Raw genomic sequence first — 22,150 nt, forward strand, 5'->3', positions numbered from 1 at the left:
GTTCCTGTGGGTCGCGACCCACAGGTTGAGAACCGCTGGCCTAGATGAACCTGAAGGAGACTGAGTTGGCAAGTCGCTTAAGCCCATTTCAGGCAGAAGGAACAGCAAATGCAAAGACCTTAGGGAAGAAGGGAGGGTGGAGCAGAGGGTACTTGCTTGAGAACAGGAGATAAAATTACAGAGGTAACTGGCATATAGATCTCGTGAGGTATAAGATCATAGAAAGGACTGTAGAAAGCCATGAGAGTATGTTGAGCTTGATCTTATTTCCATTTGAGCCCCAATTTTTGTTTTTCCCAAATGATTTCAAGGGAGCTGTTGGGAAAGACTAAGAATTTTTTTTTTTTTTTGTAGAGACAGAGTCTCACTGTACCACCCTCGGGTAGAGTGCCGTGGCGTCACACGGCTCACAGCAACCTCCAACTCCTGGGCTTACGCGATTCTCTTGCCTCAGTCTCCGGAGCAGCTGGGACTACAGGCGCCCGCCACAACGCCTGGCTATTTTTTTGTTGCAGTTTGGCCAGGCTGGGTTTGAACCCACCACCCTCGGCATATGGGGCCAGCACCCTACTCACTGAGCCACAGGCGCCGCCCAAGACTAAGAATTTCTTAGGTAGTGCTTGCTTTGCAAAAGCCAAAATAGCAGGAAAGAAGTTTCTGGCACATCGTGAAGGCGTATAACATGCCTCCTCAAGTCTTTTACAAATACCTTGGAAGTGAGAACAATATAACCTAAAAATTTGTATCCTCAGATTAGTTTGACATAAAAAATAAATTAAAGGGGGGCAGCACCTGTGGCTCAGTGAATAGGGTGCCCGCCCCATATACTGAGGGTGGTGGGTTCTAACCTGGCCCCAGCCAAACTGCAACAAAAAAATAGCCGGGCGTTGTGGCGGGTGCCTGTAGCTCAGCAGCTAGGGCACCAGCCACATACATCAGAGTTGGCAGGTTCGAACCCAGCCCAGGCCTGCCAAACAACAATGACAATTACAACAAAAAAAAAAATGGCTGGGCATTGTGGCAGGTGCCTGTAGTCCCAGCTGCTTGTAAGACTGAGGCAAGAGAATCGCTTAAGCCCAAGAGTTGGAAGTTGCTGTGAGCTCTGATGCCACAGCACTCTACTGAGGGCAACATAATGAGACTGTCTCAAAAATAAATAAATTAATTAAAAAATAATAATAGAAGTAGAAGTTTCTTCCAGGCACTTCTATTTCAGGAAAGGAGTTCTAACTTCATAAGGGATGTGTTTAGCCTTGGAATAACCAGCTGTTAACTGAGCAGGAGCAAGAATGCTAAACGGTCTGTAAAATCCTGCCCATCCTCAACTACAGCTTTTCTCTACATGGTTATGGCTGCTGTCCACCAAGATCTGCCTTGCTAGCCCTCTGGAAGAGAGCAGGGAGAAAGAGTTCTGTACTTGACTCAAGGACCCTGGTGGATCCCCCACATTTCATAGGATTCATGTAGTTATTACTATTTTCATAGTACTAAACTGTTTTTTTTCCCTTTTCACTCTTATTCTCTTATAAGCCTACTACAAAGTTTCCCAGAAGCTAAGTGATAAGGGATACTGCAACAGATTAGATGTAGCAGCAACCTTATTGCCCTCAGCAATAGGAGCTAGGCAACAAACAGACCCCCTTCAGACACCACCAGTGATAGCTTAGGTGCATTTTATTGATTATCTTTTAGAATTCTTCTACAAAACAGCAAAGTTAAAAACCAAGTCCCTGGCAACAGAGTGTGAACCCTTCCTCATTCCAGGAGCCCTCCATGCTACTCCATGTCCCCAGCTCTGCTGCTGATGCAGTTTGGGGAGTGGGGGTAGAGGACTTGCTACTTTTGCCCCACACCAAGCCCCAAAAGGGAAAGACCTACCACCTAGCAACTCCTTCCGCTCAGCCCCCATCTCCCTCATGTTGAGCCTAGTTACAGAAGGCCATAGTAAGAACTATTGGGATCCAGCAGGAGTTCTGAACCCCAAAAGGACATGGCCAGGGTACGGTCTGTGACGAACACATCATCCTCAGGGTCATTGCCACCTAGGAACAATGTTGGCCCCAGCATCTGGGAGTAAACAGAGAAAAAAAATCAGTGAAAACCCATCCACTTCAACCTTGTTTCCCCAGGAACAGAACTTAAGACTCACACATAAGATTGGGCAGGTTGTACATAGCACAAAGGTGCCACATCTAAGTAGGCACCATTAATACCATCAACAACATACACAGGTTTTACATTCATCACAGACATTTATTATAAGACGTGACCAGCAGCCTCCCCTGCCCCTGTGTCCATACTTGCTGTTACCACCTCACTTCCAGTGGCCAGTTGGACACTCTTGGGCAAGGGAGGACCAGAGGTTGGGGCCTTCACTGGGAGCTGGTGAAGGTAGATGCAGTCAGAGTTGAAGGGGCAGCGGCCATTCCCCCGCGTAAAGAACCGGCATCGGATCTGACTATGAGAAGACATAAAGAGAAAAGAACATCACCTTCAATCCCTTTAGTCCTAAGAACAAGGGGCACTCACAGCTGACACAATTCAGGCAGATTATCCACAGCACAAAAGCCCCACATCTAAGCAGGCACCACTAACCCCTTCAGGTAGCTTTTACATTTATTCTGATTATCTACCAGCAGATGGCAGTAGAGTACAGTATCTTAAGGAGTGACTTTATTTCTCTCAGTTTCCATTTGGGCCAGCAATGGCCCTGGGAAACATTTCTTTTTGTCAGTAAGTTTCAGTAATAACACCAAAGGAGGGAGTAGAGCCGATAACCCTAAAATATATCTCTGTAAAAGGGGTGGCCTTATGACTTGGTAGTTGCTGGCTAAAAAGTTTGATTAAGAAGTTTTCCTGCCAGGCGCCGTGGCTCACCCTGTAATTCTAGCATTCTGGGAGGCCGAAGCAGGAGAATTGCCTGAGCTCACAGGTTGGAGACCAACTCTGAGCCAGAGCAAGACCTCCTCTCTAAAAATAGCTGGGTGTTGTGGTGCCTGTAGTCCCAGCTACTTGGGAGGCTGAGGCAAGAGAATCACTTGAGCCCAAGAGTTTGAGGTTGCTGTGAGCTATGACGCATAGCACTCTACCAAGGGTGACAAAGTGAGACTTTGTCTCAAAAAAAAAAAAAAAAAGTTTTCCTACTTCTAAGATTTCAAGTTTCACTCTGTGAAAGGTCAGCTACAAGTTGGTGAAAAATTCATAAGGCACTTAAGTCAGATCAGACTTTTTCTTGCAGAGTGCAGAGAAAGATGACAGAGAGGAAAAAGTAGAGTACATTTGTAGCCTTTTCCCAGCCTTATCCCTCTCTGCTTAATTCTAGTACATAGCTGAACCTTTTCACTTGCTACATCCCAGTGCAGAAGGACCCCGGCCTCCTTGAGCGACCACTCAAACCAGGAGACTAGGAATCTCTATTCCTAATCTACTAGGAACAGCTACCCATTCCTCTTCCCACAATTTGACAAAACCTGGGGCCAGGATCCCCTCTATCCAGACAGCCTATAAAAATGCCACCCTCGACCCATCCAAATTCCTCATCTGCTTCCCTTACCTGGCCTTCATGTGATAGCACCAGCCCTGTGAACATCTATGCTGGAAACGAATATTGCGAGTTTTCCTTTCAACCTCACTGTCAGTTGGTGACCCAGGTCTGGCCCTTCCTCTCAAGATTTCTTCCCAGCTGTTCCTCCTTGTAGCAGCTATGGATCAGATAGTCTGAGTTCAACTCTCATTTAAGTCACATAGATCATGTATCAGTTTCTTCTTCTATTTTCGTGGGGGGATTTGAGATAGTCTCACTCAGTCGCCCTGGGTAGAGTGCCATGACCTCACAGCTCACAGCAATCTCAAACTCTTGGGCAGTGATTCACCTGCCTCAGCCTTCAGAGTAGCTGGGACTATAGGCACCCACCACAACACTCGACTATTTTTAGACAAGGTCTTACTCTTGCTCAGGCTGGTCTCAAACTCCTGAGCTCAAGCAATCCACCCACCTTGGCCTCAGAGTGTTGAGGTTACAGGTGTGAGCCACCATGCCTGGCCCAGTTTCTTCCTTTTATAGCATGAGAATAGTAAAAACCCCTGCTTTCAGGCAGCTTGTAATATGCAAATCCCATCACACAAATTCCAGCTTTATGCCATCTCCTGTCATATCCAGGCTGGGTGCCCCCTTGGGCTATCCCAGCCACTGGTATTTCCCTACTTCAACCTCTATTCCTGGAGCACCTTCATTTTTCTCCTCCTGAGGAGCCTCCCCTCTTCTTCCCACAGCTGGCTCAAATAGTGCCCCTTATGAGATTACTCAAGTTAGCTTTTTCCTTCAGTCATTTTCTTTTTCTTTCTTTGTTTCTGAGACAGAGTCTCACTCTGTTGCCCTGGGGTTGAGTGCTATGGCACCATCACAGCTCACAGCAACCTCAAACTCTTGGGCTTAAGGGATCCTCCTGCCTCAGCCTCCCAAGTAGCTGGGACTACAGGCGCCCACCACATGCCCAGCTATTATTAGAGACAGAGTATCACTCTTACTCAGGCTGGTCTCCAACTCGTGAGCTCAGGCAATCCACCTGCCTTGGCCTCCCAGAGTGCTGGCATTACAAGTGTGAACCACTGTGCCAGGCCCCAATTCTTCTACTTTTAATAGAGACTGGATCTCACACTTGCTCAGGCTGGTCTTGAGCTCCTGAACTCAAGCAATCCACCTGCCTTAGCCTCCCAGACTGCTAGGATTACAGGAGTGAGCCACTGTATCCTGCCCTTCAGTTGTATTTCTTTTGTTGTTGTTGTCGTCATTGTTTTTAGCAGGCCCCGGCCAGGTTAGAACCCACCAGCCCCACGCATGTGGCCAGTGCCCTAATCACTGAGCTATGGGCGCCAAGCCCTTTAGTCATTTTTTTTTTTCTTTTTTTTTTTTTTAAGAGACAGAATCTCACTTTACCGCCCTTGGTAGAGTGCCATGGTGTCATAGCTCACAGCAACCTCCAGCTCTTTGGACCATCTCCAAAAAAACAAAATTGAGAATGAAAGTCAAGCAGGGCTCTCCTAGTGCTGAGAGAAGCAGAGCTGCCCTGCATAGATCCTAAGCCAATTTATTTTATTTTATTTTATTCATTTATTTATTTTGAGACAGAGCCTCAAGCTGTTGCCCTGGGTAGAATGCTGTGGCATCACAGCTCATAGCAACTTCCAACTCCTGGGCTTAAGCGATTCTCTTGCCTCAGCCTCCTGAGTAGCTAGGACTGTAGACGCCCACCACAACACCTGGCTATTTTTGTAGCAGTTTGGCTGGGGCTGGGTTTGAACCCACCACCCTCAGTATATGGGGCCAGCGCCCTACCCACTGTGCCACAGGCACCGCCCTCTTTAGTCGTTTACTTACCTCCAGCATATAGGGCTGGCATCCTACTCCTTTGAGCCACAGGTGCCGCCCTTTAGTCATTTTTTGATGCAGTTATTAATTTTATAGTTCATAGGCCAAACCCAGGTGTCTCCAGAACAAGGCTGCCTATCCCCTGGCCAGAAACAGAATCTTCTTTTTCCCTCCTTTTATCAAAATACACTTTGCACATATCCAGTGTAAGAAGCCCTTTGGGAAGGTGGAATTAGGAATCTGAAACTGTAGCTGATTCTATATTTTGGATAAATGCTTACTCTCCCCAAGAGATTAAAACCTACCCAACTTTGGGCAGCGCCTGTGGCTATCAGTGAGCAGGGCGCCAGCCCCATATACCGAGGGTGGCGGGTTCAAACCCAGCCCCGGCCAAACTGCAACAAAAAAAATAGCCGGGCGTTGTGGCGGGCGCCTGTAGTCCCAGCTACTCGGGAGGCTGAGGCAGGAGAATCACCTAAGCCCAGGAGTTGGAGGTTGCTATGAGCTGTGTGACGCCACGGCACTCTACCGAGGGCAATAAAGTGAAACTCTGTCTCTACAAAAAAAAACCTACCCAGCTTTTCCTCATCTTCATGGGTTCTCTTTCAGTCCCCATTTTCAGCAAACAACATGTATTCATATCAATGACTTACTCACCTTAAGATGGGGAATGGCATGGATTGCTTGAGCTCAGGAGTTTGAGACCAGCCTGAGCAAGAGCAAGATCATATGTCTACTAAAAATAGAAAAAATTAGCCAGGCATGGTAGCCCATGCCTATAGTTCTAGCTACATGGAGGCTGAGGTAGGAGGATCCCTTAAGCCCAAGAGTTTGAAGTTGGTGAGCTATGGTGCTACAGCACGCCGCAGCACTCTACCCAGGGCAACTCCATCTCCAAAAACAAAATTGAGAATGAAAGTCAAGCAGGGCTCTCATAGTGCTGAGAGAAGTGGAGCTGCCCTGCATAGATTCTGAGCCGATTTATTTTATTTATTTATTTAGAGACAGAGCCTCAAGCTGTCGCCCTGGATAGAATGCTGTGGCATCACAGCTCACAGCAACCTCCAACTCCTGGGCTTAAGCGATTCTCTTGCCTCAGCCTCCCAAGTACCTGGGACTACAGGCGCCCGCCACAACGCCCGGCTATTTTTTGGTTGCAGTTGTTGTTTGGCAGGTCTGGGCTGGATTCAAACCCACCAGCTCTGGTGCATGTGGCTGGCGCCTAAGCCACTTGAGCTACAGCACCCAGCCCCTGAGCCAGTTTAGAAGAGAAAACTGGCCCTGCTCTTCCTTCTGCTGTCTCAGCCACTCTTTTTTGAGACAGTGTCACTTTGTTGTCCAGGCTACAGTGCAGTGGTGTCATCATATCATCATAGCTCACTGTACCCTCAAACTCCTGGGCTTAAGTGATCTCCTGCCTCAGCCACCTGAGTAGCTGGGACTATACGTGCCTGCCACAGTGCCCAGCTAAATTTTCTTTTCTTTTTTTTTTTTTTGTAGTTTTTGGCCGGGGCTGGGTTTGAGCCCATCACCTCTAGCATATGGGGCTGGCACCCTACTCCTTTGAGCCACAGGCACTGCCCCTAATTTTCATTTTTATAGAGTTGGGGTCTCTCTTGCTTAGGCTGGCCTCAAATTCCTGGTTTCAAGTGATCCTCCTACCTCAGCCTCCCAGAGTGGTAGGATTACAGGCATGATCCACTGCTCACAGCCTACTCATCATTATTGACCAGACTGAAATAATGACAACACCGGTCCAGGAGTCCTCAAACTACGGCCCACGGGCCGCAGTGTGATTGTATTTGTTCCTGTTTTGTTTTTTTACTTCAAAATAAGATATGTGCAGTGTGCACAGGAATTTGTTCATAGTTTTTTTTTTAAACTATAGTCCGGCCCTCCAACAGTCTGAGGGGCTGTGAACTGGCCCCCTGTTTAAAAGTTTGAGGACCCCTGCCGGGTCATACCTTTACCCACTGTCTTCATCACTCTGCACTTGCAAGGTTTTGGGGATCCCAGGCTGGAAACCATGGCTGAATCAGGATGGATCAAGGGCTACCTTTCCCTTGTCCCCATCCCAGAGTCGTCTTGCCCCTGCCAGCCTCACCTGGTCCGAGCCTTGAAGTTCCTGATGAGTTGTTCCTTTTCAGGCCCCTCGCTCACCCAGAACTTGTGGGGAATGATGTAACTGGAATGGACGCGGCACTGGGGACAGGCCCTATGCAGTGGGGCGGGACGGAAAGTGGGAGACTAGTTGCAAGCCCACTGGCTGGCCCCCTCCCACGCCTCTCTGGGGTGTTTCCCTCCTCCCCCTGAACCTCCAGGACACTGACTTGATGACATCCAGCGGGAAGTCCTGCCGGTTCTTCCGCCAGGTACGCAGGCAGCCCAGGCAGTGGGCGTGGCTGCAGTTGGGCAATATGCCGAAGACCCGCTCAGCCTCTGGCTTGTCCCACACTTTGTCCATACAGATGCCACATACCACATCCTGACTGTCCTGCTTCCCCTGCAGCCATAGGCAAGGTCAGACAACCCCATACCCCCAAACACAGCCCCAGGATCTACAAGCTCTCCCCACCCCTACATCCCCTAGTCAGTCTGGGTGTCCCAGAGGCTCACCACCAGCCCACTACCTGCTGTACCTCCAAGTCCAGGCTCTGAAGCAAAGCCACAGGCTCCTGGACAAGATCTAACTTGGGCTGACACTCCTGGGAGTGGCTGTGATCCCCGTTAGCAGCAGCTGTGGGAAAAACTGGATCCATTTACTCATTCATGTGACATCTACTGTTTCCTACATGCAAGGCCCTGAGGTGACCCCAAGTAGCTCAGAGTCCAGTCAGCATTGCAAGCCTCTCATATAACCGTTTAGAACTGCGCTGCCCAATAACGTGACCGCTAACCACATGCAGCTCCTTGAAGTAGGGCTAGTCCAAGTTGATACGTGTATAAAACATACACGGGAGTTTGAAAGAGAGATTTTAAAATATTTCATTAATAACTTTTTATATTGATTATCTACTGAAATGCTAATACTAAATACATAATTTTTCATGTATTGGGCTAAATAAAATATAACATTAAAATTAATTTCACCTGGGACAGCGCCTGTGGCTCGGTGAGTAGGGTCCTGGTCTCATATACCAAGGGTTACAGGTTCAAACAAACCCAGCCCCAGCCAAACTGCAACAAAAAAGCCAGGCGTTGTGGCGGGCGCCTGTAGTCCCAGCTACTTGGGAGGCTAAGGCAAGAGAATCGCCTAAGCCTGAGAGCTGGAGGTTGCTGTGAGCTGTGACACCACAGCACTTTACTGAGGACGACAAAGTGAGACTGTCTCAAAAAAAAAAAAAAAATTAATCTCACCTGTCACTTTTTAACGTTTTAAAATGCAGCTACTAGAGGGTGGCGCCTGTGGCTCAACGGAGTAGGGCCCCATATGCCAGAGGTGGCGGGTTCAAACCCAGCCCTGGCCAAAAACTGCAGCAAAAAAAAAAAAAAAAATGCAGCTACTAGGAAGTTTGTAATTATGTGTATGAATTGTAAAATGGTGGAGAGTGGGGAACCTGAGGCCTTCTGATTTCAAGATTATTCTTTTTTAAGCACCAAAGGAAGCAAGGAAAGTTTTATTTTTCTCAGCTGCACTCTTTTTTTTTTTTTTTTTGTAAACACAGAGTCTCACTCTATTGCCCTTGGTAGAGTGCCATGGTGCCACACAGCGCACAGCAACCTCCAACTCCTGGGCTTAGGCGATTTGCCTCAGCCTCCCTCAGCTGCACTCCTTTTAATAAAAGGATTTGTTCTGGCTCGGCACTCGTAGCTCAGTCCTTAGGGCGCCAGCCACATACACCAAAGCTGGTGGGTTGGAGCCCAGCCTGGGCCTGCTAAACAATGACAACTGCAACCAAAAAATAGCTAGGCATCGGGCGGGCGCCTGTCAAAAGGACCTAGAATGCTACATTTCACTTTAAGGCTACAGGTTCCCCAGCACTGGTCAGTTCCTCAAAATGTTAAACAGAGTTGCTACATGATCCAGCAGTCATAGACCTAATTATATACTTAAGAGAAATGAAAATGTATGTCCACACAAAAACTTATATTTCAATGTTCATATATTTGGCTATTTATTATAGCCAAAAAGCAGAAGCAGTTCAGGAGGCTGAGATGGGGGCATTGCTTGAACCTAGGAGTTCAAATCCAGCCTGGGCAACATAGCAAGATCTCATCTCTATAAAAATTGGACTAGGCACAGTGGCTAACACTTGTAATCCCAGCATTCTGGGAGGCCAAGGTGGGTGGATTGCCTGAGCCCACAAGTTCGAGACCAGCCTGAGCCAGAGTGAGACCTCGTCTCTAAAAATAGCTGGGCATTAGGGTGGACGCCTATAGTCCCAGCTACTTGGGAGGCTGAGGCAAGAGAATCACTTGAGCCCAAGAATTTGAAGTTGCTGTGAGCTATGATGCTATGGCACTCTACTGAAGGCGATAAAGTGAGGTTCTGTCTCAAAAAAAAAAAACAAAATTATAAAAAGGGAGAAATAACTCAGACTTGGCTCCTGAAGCAGTGGTTACAGTGTCAGCCACATGCACTAAGGCTGGTGGGTTTGAACCCAGCCTGGGCCAGCTGAACAACAATTACAACTTCAACAAAAAAATAGCCAAGCATTGTGGCGGGTGCCTGTAGTCCCAGCTACTTGAGAGGCTGAGGCAAGAGAATCACTTAACCCCAAGAGTTTGAGCTTACTGTGAGCTATGACATCACAGCACTCTACCAAAGGTGACACAGTGTGATGCTGTCTCAACAACAACAAAAAAAAACATGGCTCAGCACCTGTGGCTCAAGCGGCTAAGGCGCCAGCCACATACACCTGAGCTGGAGGGTTCAAACCCAGCCCCGGCCGCCAAACAACAATGCCGGCTACGACCAAAAAATAGCCAGGTGTTGTGGCAGGCGCCTGTAGTCCCAGCTACTTGGGAGGCTGAGGCAAGAGAATGGCTTGAGCCCAGGAGTTGGAGGTTGCTGTGAGCTGTGATGTCACAGCACTCTACCCGGGGTGACAGCTTGAGGCTCTGTCTCAAAAAAAAAAAAAAAAAACAAAAACAAAAACAAAACAAGAAAACCAGGAGAAATAACTCAATGTTCATCAAGAGATGAATAGATCCACAAAATGCAGTATATCAATTCAATAGAGTATTATTTGGCCATAAAAAGGGATGATATACTGACACATGCTACACCATGGATGAACCTAGAAATTATGCTCTTTGAAAGAAATCAAACACAAAAGGCCACATATCGTATTATTCCTTTTATATGAAATGTCCAGAGTAGGCAACTCCACAGAGACAGAAGCAGATAAGTGGTTGCCAAAGCCTTGGGGGCAGGGGATGTGGATGAAGAATGCTAATGGGTTTCTTTGGGGGGGGGGGGGTGTCATAAAAATGTTCTGAAATTAAATAGTGACATTTACACAACTCTGAATATATTAAAATACACTGACATGTACACCTTAAATTGTACAAATTTTTTGGTTTGTAAATTATATTTCAATAAAGCCATTATAAAAAGTTACATATGTTACTTACGTTTCTGTTGAGTAACACTGATTTAGAGCAATAGTTTAATAAAATAAACACTAACACTTATTTAGTGTTTACTCTGTGCCAGGTACTGTGCTAAGCCTATCACACCATGAAGGGACCCTGTGCAGTAGGTACTATTATAAGTGACCTTTTGTAGATGAGAAAACTCAAGCCCAGAGAAGTGGCTTGTCCAAGATCACACAGCTACAAAAAGTGGTAGAGCCAGCATTTGCAACTAGGGGCATTGATTCCACAGGCATCATGGTGTTCTGCTTTTAGAACACTGAAGGCAACAAAGCCAGAGGGAAACTTCCCTCTAGCTGGGAACCTTGAAGAGGCAGAAGAGAACAACAAATCATAAACCTGTTCAGACCATGGTCTCAGATCCCTCGTGCCCACCTGCGGTGCCCCTGATGACTCACATGATGAAGATAGGGATTTCCAGAAAGTGCCATCAGCCTCCTCAGTCTTGTTGGCTCGACCCTCCTCAACAGGCTCTGTGCCCCAGGAGGCCCTGGCCCAGCCCATAGCCACCGAGGGTAGATAGGTGGGCTCAGATCCCCTGCGGGTCAGTCCTAGGCAGGTCCCAGGCAGGGTGATGTGTGGCTCTGAATGGCGGTGGCCCCACCCCAGCACCCTGGGGTTCTTCGGGTGCTGATAGCTGTGGGGGGGGGGGGGGGGAGAGAAAAGGAGGAGATAGGGATAGCTCTCCAGGGCTCAGAGTTAGCATAGCCTAGAACTTGGAGCTGAGTGGGGAGAAAGAGGCTCTGGGAAGACACAGTGTCCACAAAAGGATGGTTTCTCCAGTGTCCCCACACCCCACTCCCAAAGGGGCGGGGGTGAGGGGGATTAAGAAGCGCTTACCTGCACTGGTCTCCATGGAAGCAGAAGCCTCGCTGGAAATACCTGCACACCTGGGACATCTTTCTGTGCTGAGCAACAGGGCAGTTCGACCCCCAGCGACAGGCCCCAAAGACAACATTCCTAAGAGATTGTCTGAGTTATGCCCAGCCCTGTTTTATTTCCTGCCTTTTGTGATCCTTATAGAAAGAGGCTGTGGGGCGGCGCCTGTGGCTCAGTCGGTAGGGCGCATGCCCCATATACAGAGGGTGGTGGGTTCAAACCCGGCCCCGGCCAAACTGCAACCAAAAAATAGCCGGGAGTTGTGGCGGGCGCCTGTAGTCCCAGCTACTCCGGAGGCTGAGGCAAGAGAATCGCTTAAGCCCAGGAGTTGGAGGTTGCTGTGAGCTGTGTGAGGCCATGGCACTCTACTGAGGGCAATAAAGTGAAACTCTGTCTCTACAAAAAAAAAGAAAGAGGCTATGTGATACAGTGAGAAGAATACAGGGTCTGGAATTGGTCCTGTCTTCAAATCCTGACTCTACTAGGGAGCCTTAGGTGAGTGACTCACTGCTAAAGCTTGGTTTCCTCACTCTTAAAAAATGGGGTAACAGGGCGGCGCCTGTGGTTCAGCGGGTAGGGCGCCGGCCCCATATGCTGAGGGTGGCGGGTTCAAACCCAGCCCCAGCCAAACTGCAACAAAAAAATAGCTGGGCGTTGTAGGGGGCACCTGTAGTCCCAGGTAATTGGGAGGCTGAGTCAAGAGAATCGCCTAAGCCCAAGGATTTGGAGGTTGCTGTGAGCTGTGTGATGCCACAGCACTCTACCGAGGGCGATAAGGTGAGACTCTGTCTCTCCAAAAAAAAAAAAAAAAAAAAAAAAATGGGGTAACAATGCCCACCCCATTGTGAGAGTTTTTAAGATTTTGCATAATGCATATAGTAGGCACTCAGTAAATCACAGTGATTACTATGATCTCCTCCAAGCATAGGGTCTTACGGGTCCTGGAGTCAGAATTTTGGTTTCAAATTCCATCAGGGCTGGCTACATGGGCATGGACCTGTATAGTCTCCCCAAAATCCCATATTTGTATTAATGCTCTGCTGTTACATCTTGAAATTATTAATAATTTTTGATCACTTGAGCCCAAGTTAGAGGTTGCTGTGAGCTCTGTTGCCATGGCACTCTACCCAGGGCCACAGTCTCAAAAAAAAAAAGAAAAAAAAAAAATTTGTTTTTCCTTTGGTTGAGTGTGGCAATCCCAGAACTTTGGGAGGTTGAGGCAAGGATGGGTTGAGTTCAGGAGTTTGAGGTTACAGCTGTGATTGGGCCATTGCACTAGTTTGGGTGACAGAATGAGATCCTGTCCGTAGTAAATTTTATTTTTATTTTTTAGAGACAGAGTCTCACTTTATTTGGTAGAGTGCCATGGCGTCACAGCTCACAGCAACCTCCAACTCCTGGGCCCAGGTGATTCTCTTGCCTCTGTCTCCCAAGTAGCTGGGACTATAGGTGCCTGCCACAATGCCTGGCTATCTTTTGTTGCAGTTTGGCTGGGGCTGGGTTCGAACCTGCCACCCTCAATATATAGGGCCAACACCCTACCCACTGAGCAACAGGCCCCACCTCCTAATAGATTTTAATTAGTAATTTTTAATTAGCACCTTATTTTCATTTTTTGCCATCTCCAACAAATTATATAGCCCATTCTGGATTATGTGAGCTTGGACAAGTCTAACCTTTCCGTGTCTTAGTTTTCTCATTTGTAAGATGGGGATAGTAATAGTACCTACTTCGTGAGTGCTATAAAATTTAAACACAATTCCTGTAAGCACCTGGCACCTAGCAAGTTCACAATATATGTCAGCTGTTATCATCCCTCCTGTCGTCATCATCATCATGATTTGGCGGGTCAAGGTGGAGGTAGCCAAGGTAGGAGGATGAATCGGGAAAACATGTAGTGAGAGTTAAGTGTCCAGTCCCGGGCCAGGTACAAGTTAGAGAGGAACTCCGTTCTTGTCATGCCCTGCCTTGCCTGGAAGGGGAATAAGCCCACAAATAAGCCAGGGCAGGGACAGGGGCCGGATTCTAGTCCCATGAGAGCAGACTGGTCAAGCTCAAGCTGAGCATCAGCTGTAGAGCAGCTCAGATGTCTTACCAAAGAGTGCCCAAGGGCAAGGCGCAGGGGGAGAAGCATGCAGAAGGGAGATGGGTGTGAGGTAACTAGTCTTTTTTTTTTTGGCCAGGGCTGGGTTTGAACCCGCCACCTCCGGCATATGGGACCGGCGCCCTACTCCTTGAGCCACAGGCACCGCCCAAGGTAACTAGTCTTATTGGTGAAGGTGCCAGACGGTCAGTTGCATGTCCTTCATTTATGTCATTCATGTATGTGGAGCCCCAGCTTGATGACTCAGAGAGCCACCTATGGGCTCCGTGCCTGTAGCTCATCCACTAGGGCGCCAGCCACTACACTGAGGCTGGTGGGTTCGACCCAGCCCTGGCCTGCCAAACAACAATGACAACTATAAAAAAATAGCCAGGTACTGTGGCAGGTGCCTGTAGTCCAGCTACTTGGGAGGCTGAGGCAAGAGAATCACTTAAGCCCAAGAGTTTGAGGTTGGTATGAGCTGTGATGCACTCTACCCAGGGTGAAAGAGTAACACACTGTCTCAAAAAAAAAAAAAAAAAAAAAAAATCGGCTTGGCACCCATAGCTCAGTGAGTAGGGCTCCAGCCATATACACCAAAGCTGGAGGGTTTGAGCCCAGCCTGGGCCTGCTAAACAATGACAACTACAACCAAAAAATAGCTGGGATTATGGCTGGTGGCCTATAATCCCAGCTAATTGGGAGGCTGAGGCAAGAGAATCGCTTAAGCCCAAGAGTTTGAGGTTTTTGGGCAGTGCCTGTGACTCAGTGAGTAGGGCACTGGCCCCATATACTGAGGGTGGCGGGTTCAAACCCAGCCCAGCCAAATCGCAACAAAAAATAGCTGGGCATTGTGGCAGGTGCCTGGAGTCCTAGCTACTCGGGAGACTGAGGCAAGAGAATCGCCTAAGGCCAAGAACCGGAGGTTGCCGTGAGCTGGGACGCCACGGCACCATACTGAGGGGGGACAGAGTGAGACTCTGTCTCTAAAAAAAAAAAAAAGACTTTGAGGTTGCTGTGAGCTATGACGGTACAGCACTCTACTGAGGGCAACATAGTGAGACTCTATCTCAAAAAATAAATAAAGGCAGGATTTAGCCATGCATGAGTCACTTTATTTGCCTCCTCCTAGCCCAGACCCTGCAGCATGGGCACAATAACCAAGACAAAATGTGTCAGGGGCTCCAGCAGAAATAGCAATAGTGAGAGAGTAGCTGGCAGAGTGAGGCCTACTTTAAACAGGTGGTCAGAGAAGGCCCTTGGGGAGGTGGAAGCAATAATAATCATTATTACAATTGTTATTGTTATTAAAATTGCTAGTATCGGGGCGGCGCCTGTGGCTCAGTCGGTAAGGCGCCAGCCCCATATACCGAGGGTGGTGGGTTCAAACCCAGCCCCGGCTGAACTGCAACCAAAAAAAAATAGCCGGGTGTTGTGGCAGGCACCTATAGTCCCAGCTACTCGGGAGGCTGAGGCAAGAGAATCGCTTAAGCCCAGGAGTTGGAGGTTGCTGTGAGCTGTGTGAGGCCACGGCACTCTACTGAGGGCCATAAAGTGAGACTCGGTCTCTACAAAAAAAAAATAAATAAATAAAATAAAATTGCTAGTATCTTACAGCATAATACACTTATAATAATAATCATAATAATCATTATTTTTATAAGAGCTGTTGAGAACCAGGGGTGCCAGGGTAAGGTCATTAAACAGTAATTTGGGGCGGCACCTGTAGCTCAGCCTGTAGGGCACCGGCCACATACACTGAGGTTGGCTGGTTGGAACCCAGCCCGGACCTGCTAAACAAACAACAAAAAACAAAAACACAGTTATTTGTAATAACTATGTAATTTTTGTCATTGATCAGAGACAATTCAAAGAACTGAGTAGTCTTATTATAACAAAGCATTGTTCATTCCTATCTACTTATTTATGTGAACAAGGTTTCCAAGTACTTCCACGTATACTGGCCCAGTGCCTTATGCCTATAATCCCAGCACTTTGGGAGGCCAAGGTGGGAACATCCCTTGAGGCAGGAGTTTAAGACCAGCCTGGGTAACTCAAGCAAGACTTCATCTGTACAAAAAATTGTCCAGGCATGCTAGCTCATGTCTGTAATTCTAGCATTCTGGGAGGCCAAGGCAGGAGGATCACAGTGAGCTCCAGACCAGCTTCAGCAAGATCAAGACCTCATCTCTACTATTTTTCTACTAAAAGTAGAAAAATTAGCCAGGTGTTGTGGCAGACACCTCTACTGACAGCTACTTGGGAGACTGAGGAAGGAGGATCTCTTGAACCCAGGAGTTTCAGGTTGCTGTGAGCTAGGCTAACGCCATGGCCTTCTAGCTTGGACAACAGAGTGAGACTCTGTTTCAAAAAAAAAAAAAAAAAATAGCAAAAAAATAAGGTTGGGTGTGGTGACTCACACCTGTAATCCTAGTACTCTGGGAGGCCAAGGAGAGTGGACTGTGTGAACTCATGAGTTCGAGACCAGCCTGAGCCAGAATGAGACCCGTCTCCCAAAGAAAAAAAAAAATAGCCAGGTGTTCCAGTGGGTGCCTGTAGTCTCAGCTTCTTGTGAGGCTGAGGCAAGAGAATCCTTTAAGCCTAAGAGTTTGAGGTTGCCGTGAGCTGTGACGCCATGGCACTGTACCAAGGGTGACAAAGTGAGAATGTATTTTAAAAAAAAATTGACCAGCCTGTTCAACATAGTGAGACCCCCTTTCCTTTCTCTATAAAAAATAATTAAAGCATTAGGTGAGGGCCAAACATATGGCTCATGTCTCTAATCCTAGCACTCTGGGAAGCTGTGGTGGATGAACTGTTTGATCTCAGGAGTTCAAGACCAGCCTGAGCAACAGCGAGACCCCATCTATACTAAAAATAGAAAAACTAGCTGTAGCCCTGTAGTCCCAGCTATTCAGGAGACTGAGGCAAGAGGATCGCTTGAGCCCAAGAATTTGAGGTTACTGTGAACTATGATGAGGCCACTGGCACTATACCCAGGGCGATGGAGTGAGACTCTGTCTCAAAAGGGAAAAAAAAGTTAGCTGGGAATAGTGGTACATGCCTATTGTTCCAGCTACTCAGGAGGCTGAGGCAGGAGGATTGTTTGAGCCCAGAAGATAAAGGTGGTTATGATCATACCACTGCACCCCAGCCTGTGACAGAGCAAGACCCTGCCTCTCAAAAAAAAAAAAAATAGGCGGCACCTGTGGCTCAGAGGGCAGGGCAGGGTGCTGGCCCCATATACTGAGGGTGGCGAGTTCAAACCCAGCCCTGGCCAAACTGCAACAGAAAAATAGCCAGGCATTGTGGTGGGTGCCTGTAGCCCCAGCTACTGGGGAGGCTGAGGCAAGGAAATCGCTTAAGCCCAGGAGTTGGAGGTTGCTGTCAGCTGTGTGACACCACAGCATTCTATCGAGGGTGATAAAGTGAGACTGTCTCTACAAAAAAAAAAAAGGAAAAGAAAAGGAAATTGAATTGATGTTGAACCCTGTCTCATTCTAGCAATAAGTAATATCTATCCATAAATACATGAGCTTTTTTTCTTTTTTTGAGACAGAGCTTCAAGCTGTAGCCCTGGGTAGAGTGCCTCACAGCAACCTCCAACTCCTGGGCTCAAGTGATTCTCTTGCCTCCGCCTCCCAAGTAGTTGTGACTACCGGTGCCTGCCACAATGCCGGGCTATTTTTTAGTTGCAGCCATCATTGTTTGGCAGGCCCGGGCTGAATATGAACTCACCAGCTCAGGTGTATGTGGCTGGCACCTTAGCCACTTGAGCCACAGGCACCGAGCCAATACATGAGCTTTTGGGGGGAGAAGGAAAAAAAAAGCCACCATCCCATTTATCTCTGTCACCCTGGGTTGTGGCGTGGTGTCTTCATAGCTCACAGCAACCTCAAATTCTTATGCTCAAGCGATCCTCCTGAGTAGCTAGGACTATAGGCAAGAGTCACAACACCTGGCTAATTTTTCTCTTTTTAGTAGAGATGGGGTTTTAATCTTGCTCAGGCTGATCTCAAACTTTTTTTTTTTTTTCGTAGAGACAGAGTCTCACTTTATAGCCCTCTGTAGAGTGCCGTGGCATCACACAGTTCACAGCAACCTCCAGCTCCTGGGCTTCAGGGATTCTCTTGCCTCAGCCTCCCGAGTAGCTGGGACTACAGGCGCCCGCCACAACTCCTGGCTACTTTTTGGTTGCAGTTCAGCCGGGGCCGGCGCCCTACCGACTGAGCCACAGGCGCCGCCCTGATCTCAAACTCTTGAGCTCAAAGGATCCTCCTGCCTAAACCTCCCAGAGTGCTAGAATTATAGGTGTGACTTTGAAGGCCCAAACACCTCTTAACACATCAATAAAACACATTGTGTTTGAGGAAACATCTAATTAGTTCATTTGATACTCAAAACAAGCCTTAAAAGCCAGAGTCATGGGGTGGCGCCTATGGCTCAGTAAGTAGGGTGCTGGCCCCATATACCAAGGGTGGCAGGTTCAAACCCAGCCCTGGCAACAACAAAAAAAATAGCTGGGCATTGTGGTAGGCACCTACAGTCCCAGCTACTCGGGAGGCTGGGGCGAGAGAATCACCTAAACCCAAGAGCTGGAGGTTGCTGTGAGCTGTGACGCCACAGCCCTCTACCGAGGGCTATCTCTAAAAAAAGAAAAAGGGCCAGAGTCTTTTTCTATTTTCCAAACCTGAGGCTCAGACAGATAAAGTAACTGCTTTGAGAATCACAATAGAAGACTATAACTCAGGTGTCCTCACTCAGGCCAGTAACTCTCTAGTTAACTGAGATTAACTCATCAGGAGAAGAGCTGCTGGATTTGGAGAATTTCTTAGGCCAAGTTCTTTTTTCTTTTTTTTTTTTTTTTGGTTTTTGGCCGGGGCTGGGTTTGAACCCGCCACCTCTGGCATATGAGACCGGCGCCCTACTCCTTGAGCCACAGGCACCGCCCCCATCTTTTTTTTTTTTTTGAGACAAGAGTCTCACTATGTCGCCCTGGGTAGAGTGCCATGACGTCACAGCTCACAGCAACCGCAAACTCTTGGGCTTAAGCAATTCTCTTGCCTCAGCCTCCCAAGTAGCTGGGACTACAGGTGCCTGCCACAACACCCAGCTATTTTTTGGTTGTAGTTGTCATTATTGTTTGGCAGGCTCAAGCTGAATTCGAACCCGCCAGCTGCAGTGTATGTGGCTGGTGCTCTAGCCACTGAGCTATAGTAGCTGAGCACTTAGGCCAAGTTCTGAAGTCAGAGAACTTTAGTGAGGACAAAGCAGCCAGAGGTGACAGGTAATACAGGGCTGGGAGGAGTGGGGGCAGCCAAAGGGGCTTGGTGGCAAGAGAGGGTAGCCCAAGAGAGGGTTGGGGCAGTGGACCTCTGAGCAGTGATTCTGGGGAGTCAGGACAGGACTGGACTGGAGGGGAGGGGAGTAGGAAGGCTGAGAAGGGTATGGCTGGGGACAGACAAGGTGGAGGCTGTGGAATGAGCCCTCAACCAGGGTTTTTACAACTCCATAGCTCAAACTTTGTCTCAGCTATTACCTTCTTGTCCCAACTCAGAAAGCAACAATAGAAAATCTCATTTTATAAACCGTTTTTTTTTTTCCCGCCCTCGAGTAGTGTGCCGCGGCGTCACACGGTTCACAGCAACCTCTAACTCTTGGGCTTACACGATTCTCTTGCCTCAGCCTCCTGAGTAGCTGGGACTACAGGCACCCACCACAACACCCGGCTATTTTTTTGTTGCAGTTTGGCCGGGGCTGGGTTTGAACCCGCCACCCTCGGCATATGGGGCCGGCACCCTACTCACTGAGCCACAGGCGCCACCATTGTTTTGTTTTGTTTTTTGCCTCCCTCTTCCTACCTGGCTGCCTTTTCCCAGCTTGGGAAAGCCACTTCACACTGAGACCCTAAGCTCCACAATTATGCCTCCTTTGCTCATGCTTCAGTTCTCTTTGGAGGACTAATCTCATTCAGCTGTGAGCAAAATGAGTCTGTGCTAAGTCTGCTGGAGGGCCTAGGGAGCTAGCACGCCCTGAAGCAGGCCAGTATACCCAGATGGATAACCCTGACTTTCAGCCTGAAGTGTTTCATCCAAACATTTGTACCTGGAGCTGTACTAAATGCTGAAGCTAGGAAAGTGACCAGGAGACCAGATTCTAGCTGCATGGAGCTGTTTAGCATTTCTGAGTAAGAGAAACCTTTTTTTTTGGGAGGGAGGTTGAGAGAAACCTTTTTGGGTGGAAGAAAAAGAAGGAAAGTAGAGAATCCCTCCCCTAAATGCCCAGACCCTGGGCTAGTACTGAGTCAGCTGCGCTGCCTTGGTATGTCTTTTCCCTTCTCTGGTCTCTGCCTCCCCCTCTAGACTATGAGGGGTGGGAGATGATCTCTAGGCCTTTCCAACTTTGGGGTAGTGGGCAGAGAAGCCCTGGCTCCCCAAATGCACCCTAAATTCTTAGAGCCTTACAGTGGCCAGGCAAAACCCAAAAGAAGAATTTTTGCCCACCTTTTCTGTGTTCCCCTAATATCCGGACCCCTACCTGCATGGCTGCTGCGAGTAGGGGCTGCTCTCCCCTCCATGGCTGCCACCATCCAGCCCTGTAGAGTCCATCCCAGCTGCAACACTTAGTGAGAACAAGAAGCGGCTGCCCCAGGCTCCTTTATGCCACCCTCAGGGGTCGGGCCAAAGGGAGGAGGGGCTCCACAGCCAGGCCCTCCCTTTCTTGTCCCCTAGACCTATGGGTTAGTGGGAGGGGTGGAGAGTGGAGACTGGGTGGTTGGGAGGCTGAGGGCTCCAGGTGTCCAGTCCAGACTCCAGAGATGCGGGTGGGGTGTGAAGGTTTTTAGGGATATTCAGGTGATTATTGCAGGGAACTCAGGGATAAATTAAGGACTTTAAGGGTCTGAGAAGACAGGGTGACTTGGGAGGGGACCACAAGCTCTGTACCCAAGACTAAGGAGTCCTGGGGCTAGAGAAGTAATTTGCATTATTACGAAGTAATTACGTTATGAAGGGATTTATTTTATTTTATTATTAATTTATTTTTTGGAGATAGGGTCTCATTCTGTCAATGTCAAACTCCTGGGCTTAGTGATTACAGCACCAGCCACATACACTGGGCTGCAGGTTCAAGCCAGTCCAGGCTTGCTAAACAACAATGACAATTGCCACAAAAAGTAGCTGGGTGTTGTGGCGGGTGCCTGTAGTCCCAGCTACACTGGAGGCTTAAGAGAATCACTTAAGCCCAAGAGTTTGAGGTTGCTACGAGCTGTGATGCCATGGTACTCTACTGAGGGCAACATACTGAGACTGTCTCAAAAAAAAAAAAAAAAAAAAAAAAACAACTCTTGGGCTCAAGCAATCCTCTTGCCTCGGCCTCCCAAGTAGCTGGAACTAAAGGCACCCACCATGACTCACAGCTAGTTTTTTTATTTTTAGTAGAGACAGGGTCTTGTTCTTGGTCAGGCTGGTATCAAACTCCTGAACTGAAGCAATCCACCCACCTTGGCCTCCCAGAATGCTAGGATTACAGGCCTGAGCCAGTGCCTGGCCAGGATTCTTTATTTATTCTTTTTTTTTTTTTTTTATTGTAGAGACAGAGTCTCACTTTGTCACCCTTGATAGAATGCCATGGCATCACAGCTCACAACAATCTCCAACTCCTGGGCTTAGGCGATTCTCTTGCCTCAGCCTCCGGAGTAGCTGGGACTACAGGTGCCTGCCACCACACCGGGCTATTTTTTTGTTGCAGTTTGGCTGGAGCTGGGGTTTGAACCCGCCACCCTTGGTATATGGGGCTGGCGCCCTACCAACTGAGCCACAGGTGCCGCCCCAGGATTCTTTATTTTATTAATATTTTTTTCTACAACAGTGATCTTAGAATTTTATTTATTTTCAAGAGGTGTGGTCTCATTGTGATGCCCATGCTTGTTTCAAACTCCTGGGCTCAAACCATCTCCTGCTTCAGCCTACTGAGTAGCTGGAACCACAGGCAATCACCACCATGCCCAACTTGAGGGTATTTATAACTGAGGAAACCACATAGAAGCCTTCTGCAACCTCAGACCTGTGTGTACTCTGCATGTGGTGCAGAGGTTAGGTGGAGTTGGGCATGGGCACAGAGAAGCTAATCAAATTGGCCATGTACTGGACCCTGGGAAGCTCAGGGCCTGTCCCAAGCCTGAGATGTCTTTCTACAAAAAGTCACTGTTGGGCAGCGCCTGT

The sequence above is a fragment of the Nycticebus coucang genome, chromosome 9, assembly GCF_027406575.1.
Source record: "Nycticebus coucang isolate mNycCou1 chromosome 9, mNycCou1.pri, whole genome shotgun sequence".
Lineage (NCBI taxonomy): Eukaryota > Metazoa > Chordata > Mammalia > Primates > Lorisidae > Nycticebus > Nycticebus coucang.